Consider the following 12,992-nt stretch of genomic DNA (forward strand, 5'->3'; position numbering starts at 1 on the left):
CCGTCCTCACCACGGCCACCCTCCGCTTGGGGTCGGCCCCACCTTGGTACCCCCGATCGTGGCGACCGACCCTTGTCTCCTGTCCCGGGCCCAGGCACCAGCTAACTCCCAGGAACCCGCACCGTCCGCCTCAGGACGGGGTCCCGCTCCCTGCACCCAGACCACCTCTTCAGGTACTAGAGCCTCACTTCACAGACCCACAGACTGCTCCCCACCCCCACCTCACTCAGATCAACCACCCAACTCGGGGAGCCGCGCCTCACACAGTGTCATGGACTGGCCCCTCATTTCCGGGGCCCGCTCCTCCCCCTCCAGGCTGGCCCCCCACTTCACAGATTGGCACCCCCACATCAGGAGTAGTTCTTTCATTTCACAAGTCAGATTCACAAGCTAATGATGAGCCTGTGATGACCACACCCCCGTTTCAATGACAAGTTTCCCAGTCTGCTCCACTAAACCCCTCATTTCAAGTCTGGTCACCTCGTTTCATGGACCTGTTGTTCCATTTTCCCTGTAGTGACCAGCCATCCACCCCCAGACCAGCTTCTCCTGCTTTTGTAAACTTACAAGACAAAGTTGGGGAGTCGTGCTTCTCACACACACACACACACACACACACCCGTGAAATGCCAGAGGAATGAGGTGGGAAGTAGGCCAGGAGGTATGGCCATCTCTGAACAGGCCCTGGCTGGCAGGGGCCCCCACCTCCAGCATCAGGCCCTGTTGGCAGCCACACAGGTAAGGAGGACAGGATGCCCAGAACAGAGTTTTACTGTTTTCTTGTTATTGGAGCCCTGAGGGTGCTCTTTTCAATCCAGTCTCGATCTGGTGTTAGTTCAGGGAGAGGAAAGTATCTCCTGGAAGTGGATTCTGAACCCAAGGGGCTTCATGTCAGGGTTCTAGGAATGACTTTAGTGAGTGGTGTGAATCCCATCATAGTTAGTGGAGGATTCATTGGTTCTCTCTCTGCCCCATGTCTCTGAGCTGGGGAGGTTGGGGGGTGGTTTCTTCTCTGTAGGATCCTTGTCTTTCCTCTCTGTACTGTAGGTGGCTAGTGTGACCACTGATGCCTGTTCTGTCCCAGGCTCTGAGAAGCACATCAGGGAGGCCCTGGGAGATTCTAGAAGAGATCGGTGTAGGGTCTTGCCTGTTTTGCAGAATGTGATGGCTGCCAAGCATAGTTCTGCCTTTGGGTCAGGCTTGGCACCCATTTTCCCAACACACGGAAGGTTGGCTTGTCTTCAGGCAGGTATTTTTTTTCACATAAAAATAACGAAGCTGAAAGGAGACTGGGGATTGTGCTTTGAATCAGGATCTGAAAGTCTCGGGGTTTTTTCAGTTGGAACTAGGGAGCAGAGTCGGTTTCTAATATACTGGTGGGATTCTGTTGCTTCTGGACAGTCCTGGTGTTGTTTGAAGGACTGAAAAAAGTCTTTGTAGAGTTCACAGTCAAAGTCCGGAATTCCTGTCTTCTGACTGTCGTTCTTCTATTTAGGGCCAGGAAACTGAGTTAGTCTCTGAAAGGAAACCGAGTGTCCTGGCAGGGGATTGTAGGAATTGAAATTTGCTGTTTATGGAGCACATCTCCATGCCTGGATTTGTCCATCTCCTCACAACAGTACTCTTGTAGGATCTCTCTCAGCCCACTGTGTTCAAGGCTCCGTCTTTTACAAATTGAGAACACCAAGACCAAGAGAGACTGATTCTCTCACCCAAAGCTGCACTGCTATACTATGACAAAACCACGACTGGAAGTCCAGTTTCCACCCCCTTGATCTGTAGCTCTTGTGTACCAAGAGGTATTTCTTCTGGGAAGAGGGCAGGTAGGTGCTTGAGGAGGGGTTGCAGTGGGCAGTGACTGTCACCTGTGACTTCTGCCACCTTCCTCTATAGGCTCTCCAGTTGTTTGGATCCTGGCTGCCTCACTTCCTTGGCCTGAGCTCCCAGGGGAGCAGCCACGCCTGGTTGACCCGAGTCTGGGAGTCTGGGGTGGGAGGAATAGGGGCATGCAGGAGGGGAGAGGAATTTGCCTCTGAGCCCAGGCCCTGTCAGCTGTCTGGATGGCTGCTCAGCACACTGCCTGTCAGCTGTTTTCCTTAGTTAGGGTGGTCACAAAGGCCAGGCCTCTTGTTTTTATTTTTCTCCTGAGAGTGCTGTGAGCTATGAGCCTGCTGGTCCCCTGCACAGGGGAAAAGTTTACAGTGGTCTCTGGCAGCAAGACCAGGAGAGCTGAGCTTCCTTTATGACTTTTTTTTTCTCGGTACTGGGGATCGAACTTTGGTCCTTGCACTTGCAAGGCAGAGAGCGTAACCACTGAGCTAAATCCCTGGCTCCATGACTTTATTTTTTGGTGTAAAAAAAAATAGAAAACTCTTCCCTTCCCCATAGCGGCCAGTGACAGAATCACCGTGTGCTATTTAATTTACAAATTTATAGTTCTTTGGGCAGAAAAACATAAACACAGTATGTCCTACCCTTCTCTCTGTGTTCTCTCTCCACTTTGTGCTGCTGGGTGGCTGCTTGGTGGCTTTTTTCATTACTGTTTAGATGCTGGTTTGGCTGGAGTTTGCTCTGTTCGAGTTCTGGCTGGAGTTTCCTGGACAGAGTTCCCACAACACTGAGATTATGTTTTCTGCTCTCTGGCCCCTTCTCGTTCCTAATGTACTCGAGGTCGGGGGAGTTGGTCACAACTGTGGCCCAGCAGTGATTGCACATGCTGGATGGGAGACAGGCACTGTACTCAGCGCTTTTTGAGTATTATTACATCTGTCCGAGAGGGAAATGCTTTATCTTTGCTTTGTAGATGCAGAAACCTGAGCTCAGCGAAGTTTGCAGGGGAAGCTGGGGTTTGAGTCCAGACTGCTCTAATTCCAGATCTGGTCATCTTAATCATAAGGTGGTAGGGGCTGGGGACTAACTAGGAGATGAGCCACAAGGCTTGCTGAGTAACTGATAGTTACCCTAAGACTTCTGCCCTGGGGGCCATCCCTAGAAGTGACTTCTGTGGCAGACAGTGGGTCCCGGCCAGGACTTAATAGCTTGCCTTCCCCATCCACTAGCAAGGGGAGCAGCCAGATGTTGGCAATGCCCAGTTACTGCTAGAATCTGGACAGGTCTTCTTTCAGCTTCTCAGCAGTCTTGACCCTTTGCAAAACAGTACCTCATTGTCCTTTGGTATTGTGCTGGGGGGCAGGGGAGTTGCCTGGGGCATTCCGGGCTACGAAGCCTCTCTGTTTCCATGGAAAGTCTGGACTTTCGGCTCAACTGTCTGTGGTGCCTCTGTGTGTTGGGCCAGGGTCAGGGCACCCAGCTGCTGGCCCTGTGGCAGAGGCAGCGTTTGCCTGTGGAGTGATGGTACCCTGCTGATGGGTGCTTTGTCAGCTAAATGCTAGTAAGGAGCGGAGCTGGGATTCAGCCCCTGGTGTGTTTGATTCCTAAGCAGATGCCCTTTCTGATATGCACAGCTTGGAGTGGAAAGACAGACTTGGGCTGTGGGTGTCACTGCTCCATCATCATGGGGCCAAGGTCTCTTCAGGGAACATCTCAATAGTCCCTTCTTTTAGCTTCTCTAATGGCCATTCATTGGAGGGGCTGGGTGGGGCTGATAAGCCAACATTACCGCTGAGGCTCTGTGCACTCCACTTCGTCGTTTATTCATTGTGCATGGAGTTTCTGACCTCTGAATCTTCCCTTGAGCCTTTACCTTGTTGCAAGTCCAGAGACAGTGTCTTAGAAATATAAAATATAAAGGAATCAAATCAATAGGCTATGAAAATCAAATATAATATCATTTACAGAAGTATAAAAAATGGTTGAAAGCTGGGCACGGTGCCACACGCCTGTAATCCAAGCACTTGGGAGGCTGAAGCAGGAGGATTGTTGTGAATTCGCAGCCAGCCTGGGCTACATGGCAAGACCCTGTCTAAAAAAGAAAAGAATAGTTCCCTACAAGTCTGGCATTTTCAGAGAACTTGTGCACATCTTCCCTGTGTACTTAAATCATCTAGCTTTCTCCTAGCTTTTCGTTCCAGCCTTTCCTCCTGGTTGTCCTGGTGTCAGTGTCTTCATTACTAAAACCCTTTCCTTTTTTCTATTCTTTCAGTACTGGGGATCAAACTCAGGACCTTGTGCTTGTGAGGCAGGTGAGGTGCCACTGAGCTAAATCCTTACCTTCTTCTTTGTTTTTTTTGACATGGGGTCTCTGTTACCCAGTTTGTCCTCAGGCTTTCTTTTTGGTACTGGGATGAACTCTGGACCTTGTGCTTGTGAGGCACGTGGGGTGGCGGGGGCATGACACGGGGACACCACTGAGCTAAATAACCAGCCCTTGGGCTTGTGAGCCTCCTGCCTCAGTGCTCTGAGTAGCTGGGATTATAGGTGTGCCACCATGACCTGCTTTTTTTTTTTTTTTTTCCTAGTGTTTATAAAACCTTTCTGTAAAATTTGTTTAGTACTTCTGGGCTGAAGTGATTATAGGTGCCCCCATGGCCTGCTTTTTTTTTTTTTTTTTCCTAGTGTTTATAAAACCTTTCTGTAAAATTTGTTTAGTACTTCTGGGCTGAGTGCCTTACACACATGGTTACAGTGAATCAGATCAGTCATATGAGGCAGGTTTTGTTATTATTAGTATTTTGGATACCCACTTTATCACAGACAGGGTAAGCCCACTTGCCCAAGTTCTGTACTTAGCGACTTATAGGGGTAGGATTTGAATTCAGGTCATTTGATTACAGAGTTGGATTTGTAACCATTCTTTTTCTTTCTGTTCTTTTAGTTTTTTGTTTTTTTGAGACAGGGTCTTGCTATGTGTTGTAGTTCAGGTTGACCTTCAACTCACTGTGTAGTCCAGGGTGGTCTTGAACTCGTGGTTATCCTCTTGCCACCACCTCTCAAGTGCTGGGATCACAGATGTGCTGCCACGCCCAGCTTGTTACTTCTGCTCTTGATACTATGTTTGATCTTAGTCACCTATGGATTTGATTGGTTTCTATTTCTAGACCACCAAACATCTCTCTGCCTCCTCCCCACATTCCTCATACTCTGTTCATTCTCTTACATCTGTACTCTCCCCATTTCTTGTGGCTTTTTCCCTTCTCTTTATCCTTTCCTGGGGACCCTATGCTCAGAATAGGACAGAAGATGTTGGTGGCAGTGACTCTGATCAGTGGAGGGGCTCTGCTCTGCCCTCGCCAACCACCTGTTCAGTCTATCTGTTGCCCTTAAGACAGAGCTGTGGGTTTAGACACAGCTGCTGGGAGAAGCTGGGTACCTCCTCCGAGATCCCTCTTCCCCACTTTTGTTTGGGAGACAGGATCCTTCCTGCGCTCCCACCCTTGACCTTCCCCACACAGACTCTCCTTGTCTTTCTTCCGGTATTGGGTACATTGTCACTGTTTGGGCAGCCCTATCTCCAGGGGAAGAAGCTGTTGAAAGCATCAGGGTGGAGAATGGAAGATGTCATGTGGGAAGGAGAGAGAGGGAGAAAGAGAGGGACGAGAGAGAGAACAAAATAGGAAGCTGAGTTTTCTCAAAAATGTTGACGAAACAACTTATTAAAATGGAAGGTCACTGGGCATGGTGGTGCATGCTCACTCAGGAGGCTGAGGCAGGAGGATTCCCATGAGTTTGAGGCCAGCCTGGGCTACACAGTGAGTTTAAAGCCAGCATGGACTACATAGTGAGACTGTCTCAAAAATATAAAACAACAAAACAAAAAGTACAGTGGAAAGTCAGGGATTTTCTCTTTACTAAGCCTCCATCCACTGCCTCGGATCTGGCCTTAGCGTACAGTTGCATCCTGCTAAGTCTTCCAGCTAAAGAACTGGTTGCCTAACCAGTGGGGCTTAGGAATGGCCTCTCCAGGGAGGCCTTGAATGCTGGGCCAGTGGCAGGCAGAACATGTAGTCGGTCCATCTAGCAAAGCTCAGATGGCCAGATTCTTCCCTTAAGATGGCCTTTAGTGCTCATTTCTTGTGTGATTGTGGTATTGTGGTTTTATGGGTGAATATTGTTATTGTTAGGTGCATGCCAAAGCATTTGGGAGTGAAATGTCACTGTGTCTGCAACTTAGTTTTAAATGATATAGCTAATACACACACACACACACACACACACACACACACACACACACACACACACAGACAAAGTCATCTTTTGGTATCCACAGGGGATGGTTCCAGGACTCTCCTTGCATACCAAAATCTTGTATGCTCAAATCCCTTATAATGCTCACATCCCGTTTTAACGGCCTGTTATTTGCAGAGAGCCTATGAACATTCTTCCATGTAGACTTTAAATCATCTCTAGATTGCTTATAATACCTAATACAATGTAAATGCTATGTAAATCATTGTCATTGGCCAGGGGCTCTGCCCTGCATCTGCCTGTGGTTGGCCTGAGTGACTGTTGGCCTCCTGTGACTGTGCAGGTGGTAGAAGGACAGGCCAGGAGCCTCCAGTGACAGTGACTGCCGACTGTCAGCTGGGGAGGTGGGAGCACAGAGCTGAGAAAACATCAAGGCCAAAGAGACAGCGCGTGTCTTAGTTAATCCTTGTCGCTGGGACACCGATACCCAACACCAACAAATTATAGGAGGAAAAGTTTATTTTGGCTCATAGGGTGTACAGGTTTAAGTCCATGGTTCGTTGGCTCCAAGGCACAGGGACGTGGCAGAGGAGAGTAGCCTAAGGCATAGTGGACAGGAAGTGGAGAGTCCAAGGAGGAGCCAGGAAGGGAGACAGACCGTTCCAGAGAGTCAGCTATCACCCCATAATCCAGTCACCTTCCAAAGCCCCACCTATGAGTGCTTGAGGCTCTCGGGGGACATGTACCTGTGAGCACGCAGTGCACTTCCATGGCCGTGGAGTTGGCTCAGGAGTTACTTGGGCATGGTGACGTACTTAGCCGGGCAAGAGAGACACTGACCTGGAGTTTGGAGGGGTTGTCTGGGATGGGAGGATGCACAGCAGGGCTTTACAAAATGTGGCAATAGCCCTCATGCAGCTCCAGTCCTGGGGGAGGAGGAAGTGCCTCTTGTTTCACACCATCAGCCTCTTACCTGTGGCCGCATGCACACCATTAATCTGTGGGCAGCAGGGTCCCAGTGGTCCAGGTTCTTGTCGCACCTCAGATCTGGCCCATCTAGTCCTGCAGCGTTTGGGCTTCTCCCCCTGGAATTTCCAGTCCCCGTGTCCCCATTGTCCAATAAGCTGGGCCACTTGGGCCTCCCATCTCTTTGGGGAAGAAGTTGGGCCAAGCTGAGGGCCCTGGTGCCAACTAGAAATGCTGTAGGCCAGCAGGAGGCCCTTGGTGGACGAGGGCAACACGCGAGGGTCTTCTTTGCACCTCCTGTCTGCCAGCAGCCAAAGTCTCAGGCAGAGGCTGGGGCTTGGAGGGGATCACGGGGTCTTTGTGAGGTCTCAGAGCCGTGTGTCGGCCTTGCTTGGCCATGCGAGACGCAGTGGGATGTGTTTTATGGGGGAGGGGTGGTGCTGGGAGGAAGCTTTATGTAACTCTTGGCTGGGGCTCAGGTAATTGTTTTAATGAAATGGAATGCAGCTTATTCAGAATTCACTTGGCAGCAGCAGCCACGTTCTGTTCTGTTTCTACTTGGGGAGAAGCGGGGCATACATTTCCAGCTGTTTTGAATCTTAGGACCCTGCGCTCGCTGTACAAGGTGGGCGGGAGCCTTCACAGAGGGCTCCTTCCTAGAGTGGCTCGAGGAGCTTCAGGTTGGATGTGTCACTCTGGGGTGTGTGTGTGTGTGTGTGTGTGTGTGTGTTGCTGGAATCAGACCCAGGGCCTTGCACGTACAGAGCACTAACTGCTCCCCAGCCGCTGTGTGTCTTTTTGAATAAGCCGTGGACACTTCGACAACAGAGAAACCCTCTTGAAAGCAGACTGTAAAATGGGGCCAGTACCAGCCCCTGGGCTGTGAGGCTGTGAGCGAGGCCTGTGATGGTGCTAATGCACCTCAACAAAAAGGACTCTTTGTTTATTCACCATTGACTCCACCCTCCACATCCTCTTGTTTCCACTGAAACACATTTTTTGTTACCAGGGATTGAACTCAAGAACTTGTGCTTGCGAAGCAGTGGCGGTGCCCCTGAGCTAAGTCCCTGGCACTCACAGCACCTTTGAACACCTCTCTCTCCACTAACCTCCTGCTCATCTGCCATCAACGTGGCCCTCTGCGGCCTAATGTGGCCTCAAGGGTTCCATCTGCAGGCCCACCTGGACCCCCTTGTTCTTCTGGCTTCTTTTTACCTTTCTGCCCTTCTTAACTTTTTCCCCTGCTGTTGGGTACCAACTCCAGGGCCTTGTCTCATAGGCAAATGCTCTACCACTCTGCTCACAGCCGCGGTCCTTTCCTAACCTCTTTGCATTGCTTCTTTTCCTGTTTTGAACACAACCTGGCTTGTTCTGCACTTTCTGACATGTATCCTACTCTTTGGTGGCCACATATTTTCTTTCCCTTCCTTAAACCATGCTTGCTTCTCTGCAGACCCTCCCTGTCTTCCTTTTCCACTTCCTGTTCGATCCCTTTGTGTGGGGGCACTTTTGTGTTTTCCCTAAGCCTTTCTCTGGACTTCCTGTTGTTTTCCTCTGTGTCTTGGTCAGTTTGCAGTTGACATACTTGCTTGACTTTTGTTTGTTTGCCTTTGCTTTGAGATACGGTCTCTGTGTAGCCCCGGCTGGCCTTGAACCTGCTGCACTCCTCCTGCCTCAGCCTCCTGGGTGCTGCGATTGCAGGCACCTCCACACCTGGCTATGTGACTTCTCTTAGAACTCAGTAGTAGAGTGTTGGCACCTCCCAGATTTCTATTTCCCCCCCTGACATGGATTCTATTGTCCAGATTCTTCCGGTCTGCAAGCCAGCAGAGACCAGCCTCATTTCCTTTTCACTCTCTCTGAGGCTTCCTCTGTTGTCTGGTTTCCCTGTTAACAGTCCTTTCTCTTCTCCTGGCCTGTGTTAGATAAGAGGCATTTGTGCAGCCCTTAATGGTTAAGGGAACACTTTCATGGCCTTCATACTTTTTGATACACTTCTGACAGTAACTCTTTGAGGGCAGTAAACCTATTTTACAAACAAGGAAGCTAAACTGAAGCTCAGAGGGGTTAGGGGAAGGGGCCACACCTCGTATCAAAGAATGTAATGATGCAAGAACTTGAACCTAGGTCTTCTGGCATCTAACCCAGTTTCTTTTTGTTTTTTCATACTGGAAATCCAAAGGCAGATATGGGAAATTACAGGTCAGATTTGACCTGCAGACCGATGTTGCTAGGCCTTCCTACTATTTAAACTATTCCAAATTAGTTGCCTTTATTCAAAACATTAGGCGATTGTCCCTCAAAAACCCATTTCTTTTGAAAAATCGGATTTGGGGTTGGGGTGTTTGTCGTGCATGCATGAGGCCCTGGGTTCAGTCTCTAGCACCAGAAAAAAAAGAGAAAAATCAGATGTGGTTACACTGGACGCATGTTTTCAATTGCATGGCTTTGCTGACCACCCTAGCCGCAGCCCTTTCTGCTCCTACTGTGGGCCCAGCTTCCCTCCCACATACTCCTACCTGTCCTCTGCTTGGGAGGATTCTAAGAACTCTCTCTTTCTGCCCTATATTTGCAACAACCATACAGTTGCCAAATCTAGTTTTCCTTCTTTCTTTTTTCCCCCAGTGCTGGGTATTGAGTCCAGGGCGTTGCCTGTGTTTTGAGATCAAACGTGTCACACAACCAAAACCCTACTAAACTGAGCTACCTCCCAGCTCTTTTTTTTTTTTTTTTTTTTTGAGACAGGTTCTCGCTATGTAGTTCAGCCTGCCCTGGAACTCACTGTGTAGCCCAGGCTGGTCTCAAACTGTGATCTTCCTGCCTCAGCCTCTCTCCTGGGATTACAGGCTTGTGCCCCAACTCTTTTAAATTTTTAAAAATGTGATACTGGGATTGAACTCAGGACTTTGTGCTTGCCAGGCAGGCGTGGCACCACTGAGCTAAATCCCTGGCTCTAAATGTGTTTTTTTTGTTTGTTTGTTTGTTATACAAACCTTTGCTATTTTTGTAGTACAGGCTGGTCCTGATCTCATTATGTAGCCCAGGCTGGCCTTGAACTCATGGCAATCCTCCTGCCTCAGTCTCCCAAGTGCTGGGATTGCAGGCATATGCCATTACACCTGGTTTAAATTTTTTAAAATTTGAGAGGAAGAGTTTTGCTGTATTACCCAGGTTTGCCTTGAATTTACATTCCTCCTTTCTCAGCTTCCCAAATTACTGGGATTACAGGTGTGTGCCAGTGCTCTCAGTTTATAGGTTTTTGTTTGTTTGTTTGTTTGTTTGTTTTTTGAGACAAGGTCTCACTATGTAGTTGAGACTGACCTGGAACTCACTAGCCCAGGCTGGTCTCGAACTCACAGAGATCCTCCTGCCTCAGCCTCCCAAATGCTGGGATTACAGGCATGTGCCACCACGCCCAATTTATAGGTTTTTTAAAAAATGATTTTCTGTGTTAGAATTTTTTTTGTTTTGTTTTGTTTTTGAGACTGGGTCTCACTTATGTAGTGAGACTGTCCTGGAACTCACTGTGTAGCCCAGGCTGGTCTCGAACTCACAGCGATCCTCCTGCCTCAGCCTTCTGAGTGTCTATGTTAGATTTTTTTCCCCCCTTTTTATACTGAGGATTGAACATCGGGCCTTCTCACTGAGCTACATCCCAGCCCTTCTGTTATTTTGTATTTGGGGATGGGATCTTGCTAAATTGCTGAATTGCCCAACTTGGGCTCGAACTTTTGCTCTTCCTGCCTCAGCTTCCCAGAGTTCTGGGGTTACAGGTGTCTGCCTCCACTCCTGGCTCTGAGGTAGATTTGACTGTTAGCCATCCCAGTCATTCAGCTGTGCCTTGAGTCTGGGAATTGCGGAGAGTAGCTTTCTCCCTACCTCTATCTCTCCACACCTTCTGCTTTTCAGAATTTAGTGAAGCCACTTTTGAGGAAGCCTTTTTCTGATTAAAGCTAATGGACCCTGTTGACTCTTCCTCATAGACATGTGTAGTTTGACAGATTAATGTAAAGTGGCCCTTCCCTTCTGCTCCGTAAGCTCCTTGAGGACAGGGATCTTATCCGCCTTTTACCTATCTCCGACTGCCAAGTACTGCTCTGTTCTCTCTGTGGTGGCTTGATAAATATTTGATGGTGGTTGATGATTAAATGGGTGTGTGGACACCCGCTGTGATTCCAAACCTCCAGCAAACCACTTCCTCGCGTGGAGAATCTGAGTGAGGAATTCTCTGGGTTCGGGATGGGGCGGCAGGCAGAACCCAGGCCCTGATGTCAGCCACCTCTGGGTCTGTGTGGACGGTGCTACTTCTGGGTGACTTCAGCAGGTCACTTTACACTCTGATCCTCTGTCCCCTCATCTGTGAAGCAAGCACATTTCCTGAAGTATTTTCAAAGTGCTCAAGACATGGTAACAGCATTTGTTCTTAGGATCATCTATCCTCTAGGGTTGGCCTTTGGTATAACTCAGTATTCAGGTCTCCACTTTATGTATCTGCGGGCTGTGTTCTCTGTGGCCTTGGCATTGGGCATTTAGGACACAGGTGCCTGCTTGGCTGTTCTGCCTGGTAGAGAATGTGACTTAGGATAGATACTTCATGGCCCTGTGCACTGGAGAATATTTGGGGCCTGTGAAGGTGAAATGGTCATTACCCCAGTGCTGGTGGTGTCTGGTTGGGTTTTGGTTTTGTGACATGTCATTTTCCTGAGCCTCTTTGGTGGCTTTGAGGAGGAAGTGGTAGCTGTTTAGTGGCTTGGCTTTTACTAATCACTCATCAAAAGTTAATTTTTGAGAGCCGCCACAGTAGCAGCTCTGCGATCCACTTCCAAGTCAGTGCTGGGGTTTTTGAAGCACTCTCAGGCCATGAAGGACGCTGTGTGACATCTATTAAGCCTCCCGTGGAAGCTCCTGGTATCAGTAGAGAAAGGGAGAGTCTGATTTTCTGGAACGAGACTGGTGGGTGTCCGGTGAGTGGGCTCAGCTATTAGACAGATGCTGGCCCAGCAGCTGTACTCTTTGCAGGGATGTGGATCCTGTTGGGCCTGTGCTGGGCTTTTGGGGTTTAAAGTGGCTCAGAGAGTTCTGGCCAGGCGTTTCCTGTTTCCTGGAGCATTCCTCTTCCTTAGGTGGAAATGGGAGTGTCCACTGGCCTGCGCTTGGTTTCCTCTGGCCTGGCCATTTCTCTTGTGGACTGCTGCTGATTAAATGGCTGGCTGCAAAGGTTTCTCTCCCTAACGTGTTCTGGGATGGCCAAGTCAGGCTTGCTCCAGGGGTGGGTGTCAGGAGTCATGGCCAGAGCACTATTGTCATTCCTCAGAGACCAACTTGGCGGCCCTCTGGAGTTCGTTTGGTCACATGCTGCCTGTCTCAGTAAGTCTCCTGTCTCCGGGAATGGATATGTACTTTCTTCACCACTCTTGAGGGTCAGCCTAGGTGCATCTCTCAGGCGAGGTAGCTGTCGAATAGCTGGTGGCCTCATTTCCTCCCTCCATTACCACTTTGGATGGCTTCTCTTACGTCTTGAATTTTCTTTTTTGGTTTTTTGAGACAGGGTCTCACTAGGTAGTTGAGTCTGACCTGGAACTCACTGTGTAGCCCAGGCTGATCTCGAACTCACAGTGATCCTCCTGCCTCAGCCTCCCAAGTGCTGGGATTACAGGCGTGCACCACCAGGCCCAGCCCGCGTTTTGAATTTTCCAGGAATTCCAACTCTTCCCCCTCTTTGGAAGTTGGCAAGCGGAGCTGTTCTGCTTGGTCTGCTGAAGCAGCCAAGCCAGAAACAAGCTGGAGAACAGGAGCGTCACCTGGACATGGTTGCCATGGCTTCCTGTGACCGCTTTTGCTCGTCTCTTTCCAAACATCCTGTTTGTGCCGCTGTTGTGCCGCTAGAGCAGCACTGACCAGGGAGCAGCCGTTCTCCTCCTGACCTCGGGCAGAGTGTGGGG

General features: G+C 49.4%; 1 protein-coding gene across 1 annotated transcript in view; it reads left to right on the top strand.

Annotated features, from left to right (window-relative positions):
• Positions 1–76: 76 nt before the first annotated feature.
• Pxn (paxillin) overlaps positions 77–12,992 on the top strand; it is a 57,857-nt gene continuing 44,941 nt past the window's right edge. The window contains exon 1 of the mRNA XM_010604062.3: positions 77–173. The gene's annotated coding sequence lies outside the window, so the exon portion shown is untranslated. The remainder of the gene's footprint in view (positions 174–12,992) is intronic.

This window comes from Fukomys damarensis, unplaced genomic scaffold (genome assembly GCF_012274545.1).
Source record: "Fukomys damarensis isolate Sample0158 unplaced genomic scaffold, DMR_v1.0_HiC HiC_scaffold_12, whole genome shotgun sequence".
NCBI classification, from domain to species: domain Eukaryota; kingdom Metazoa; phylum Chordata; class Mammalia; order Rodentia; family Bathyergidae; genus Fukomys; species Fukomys damarensis.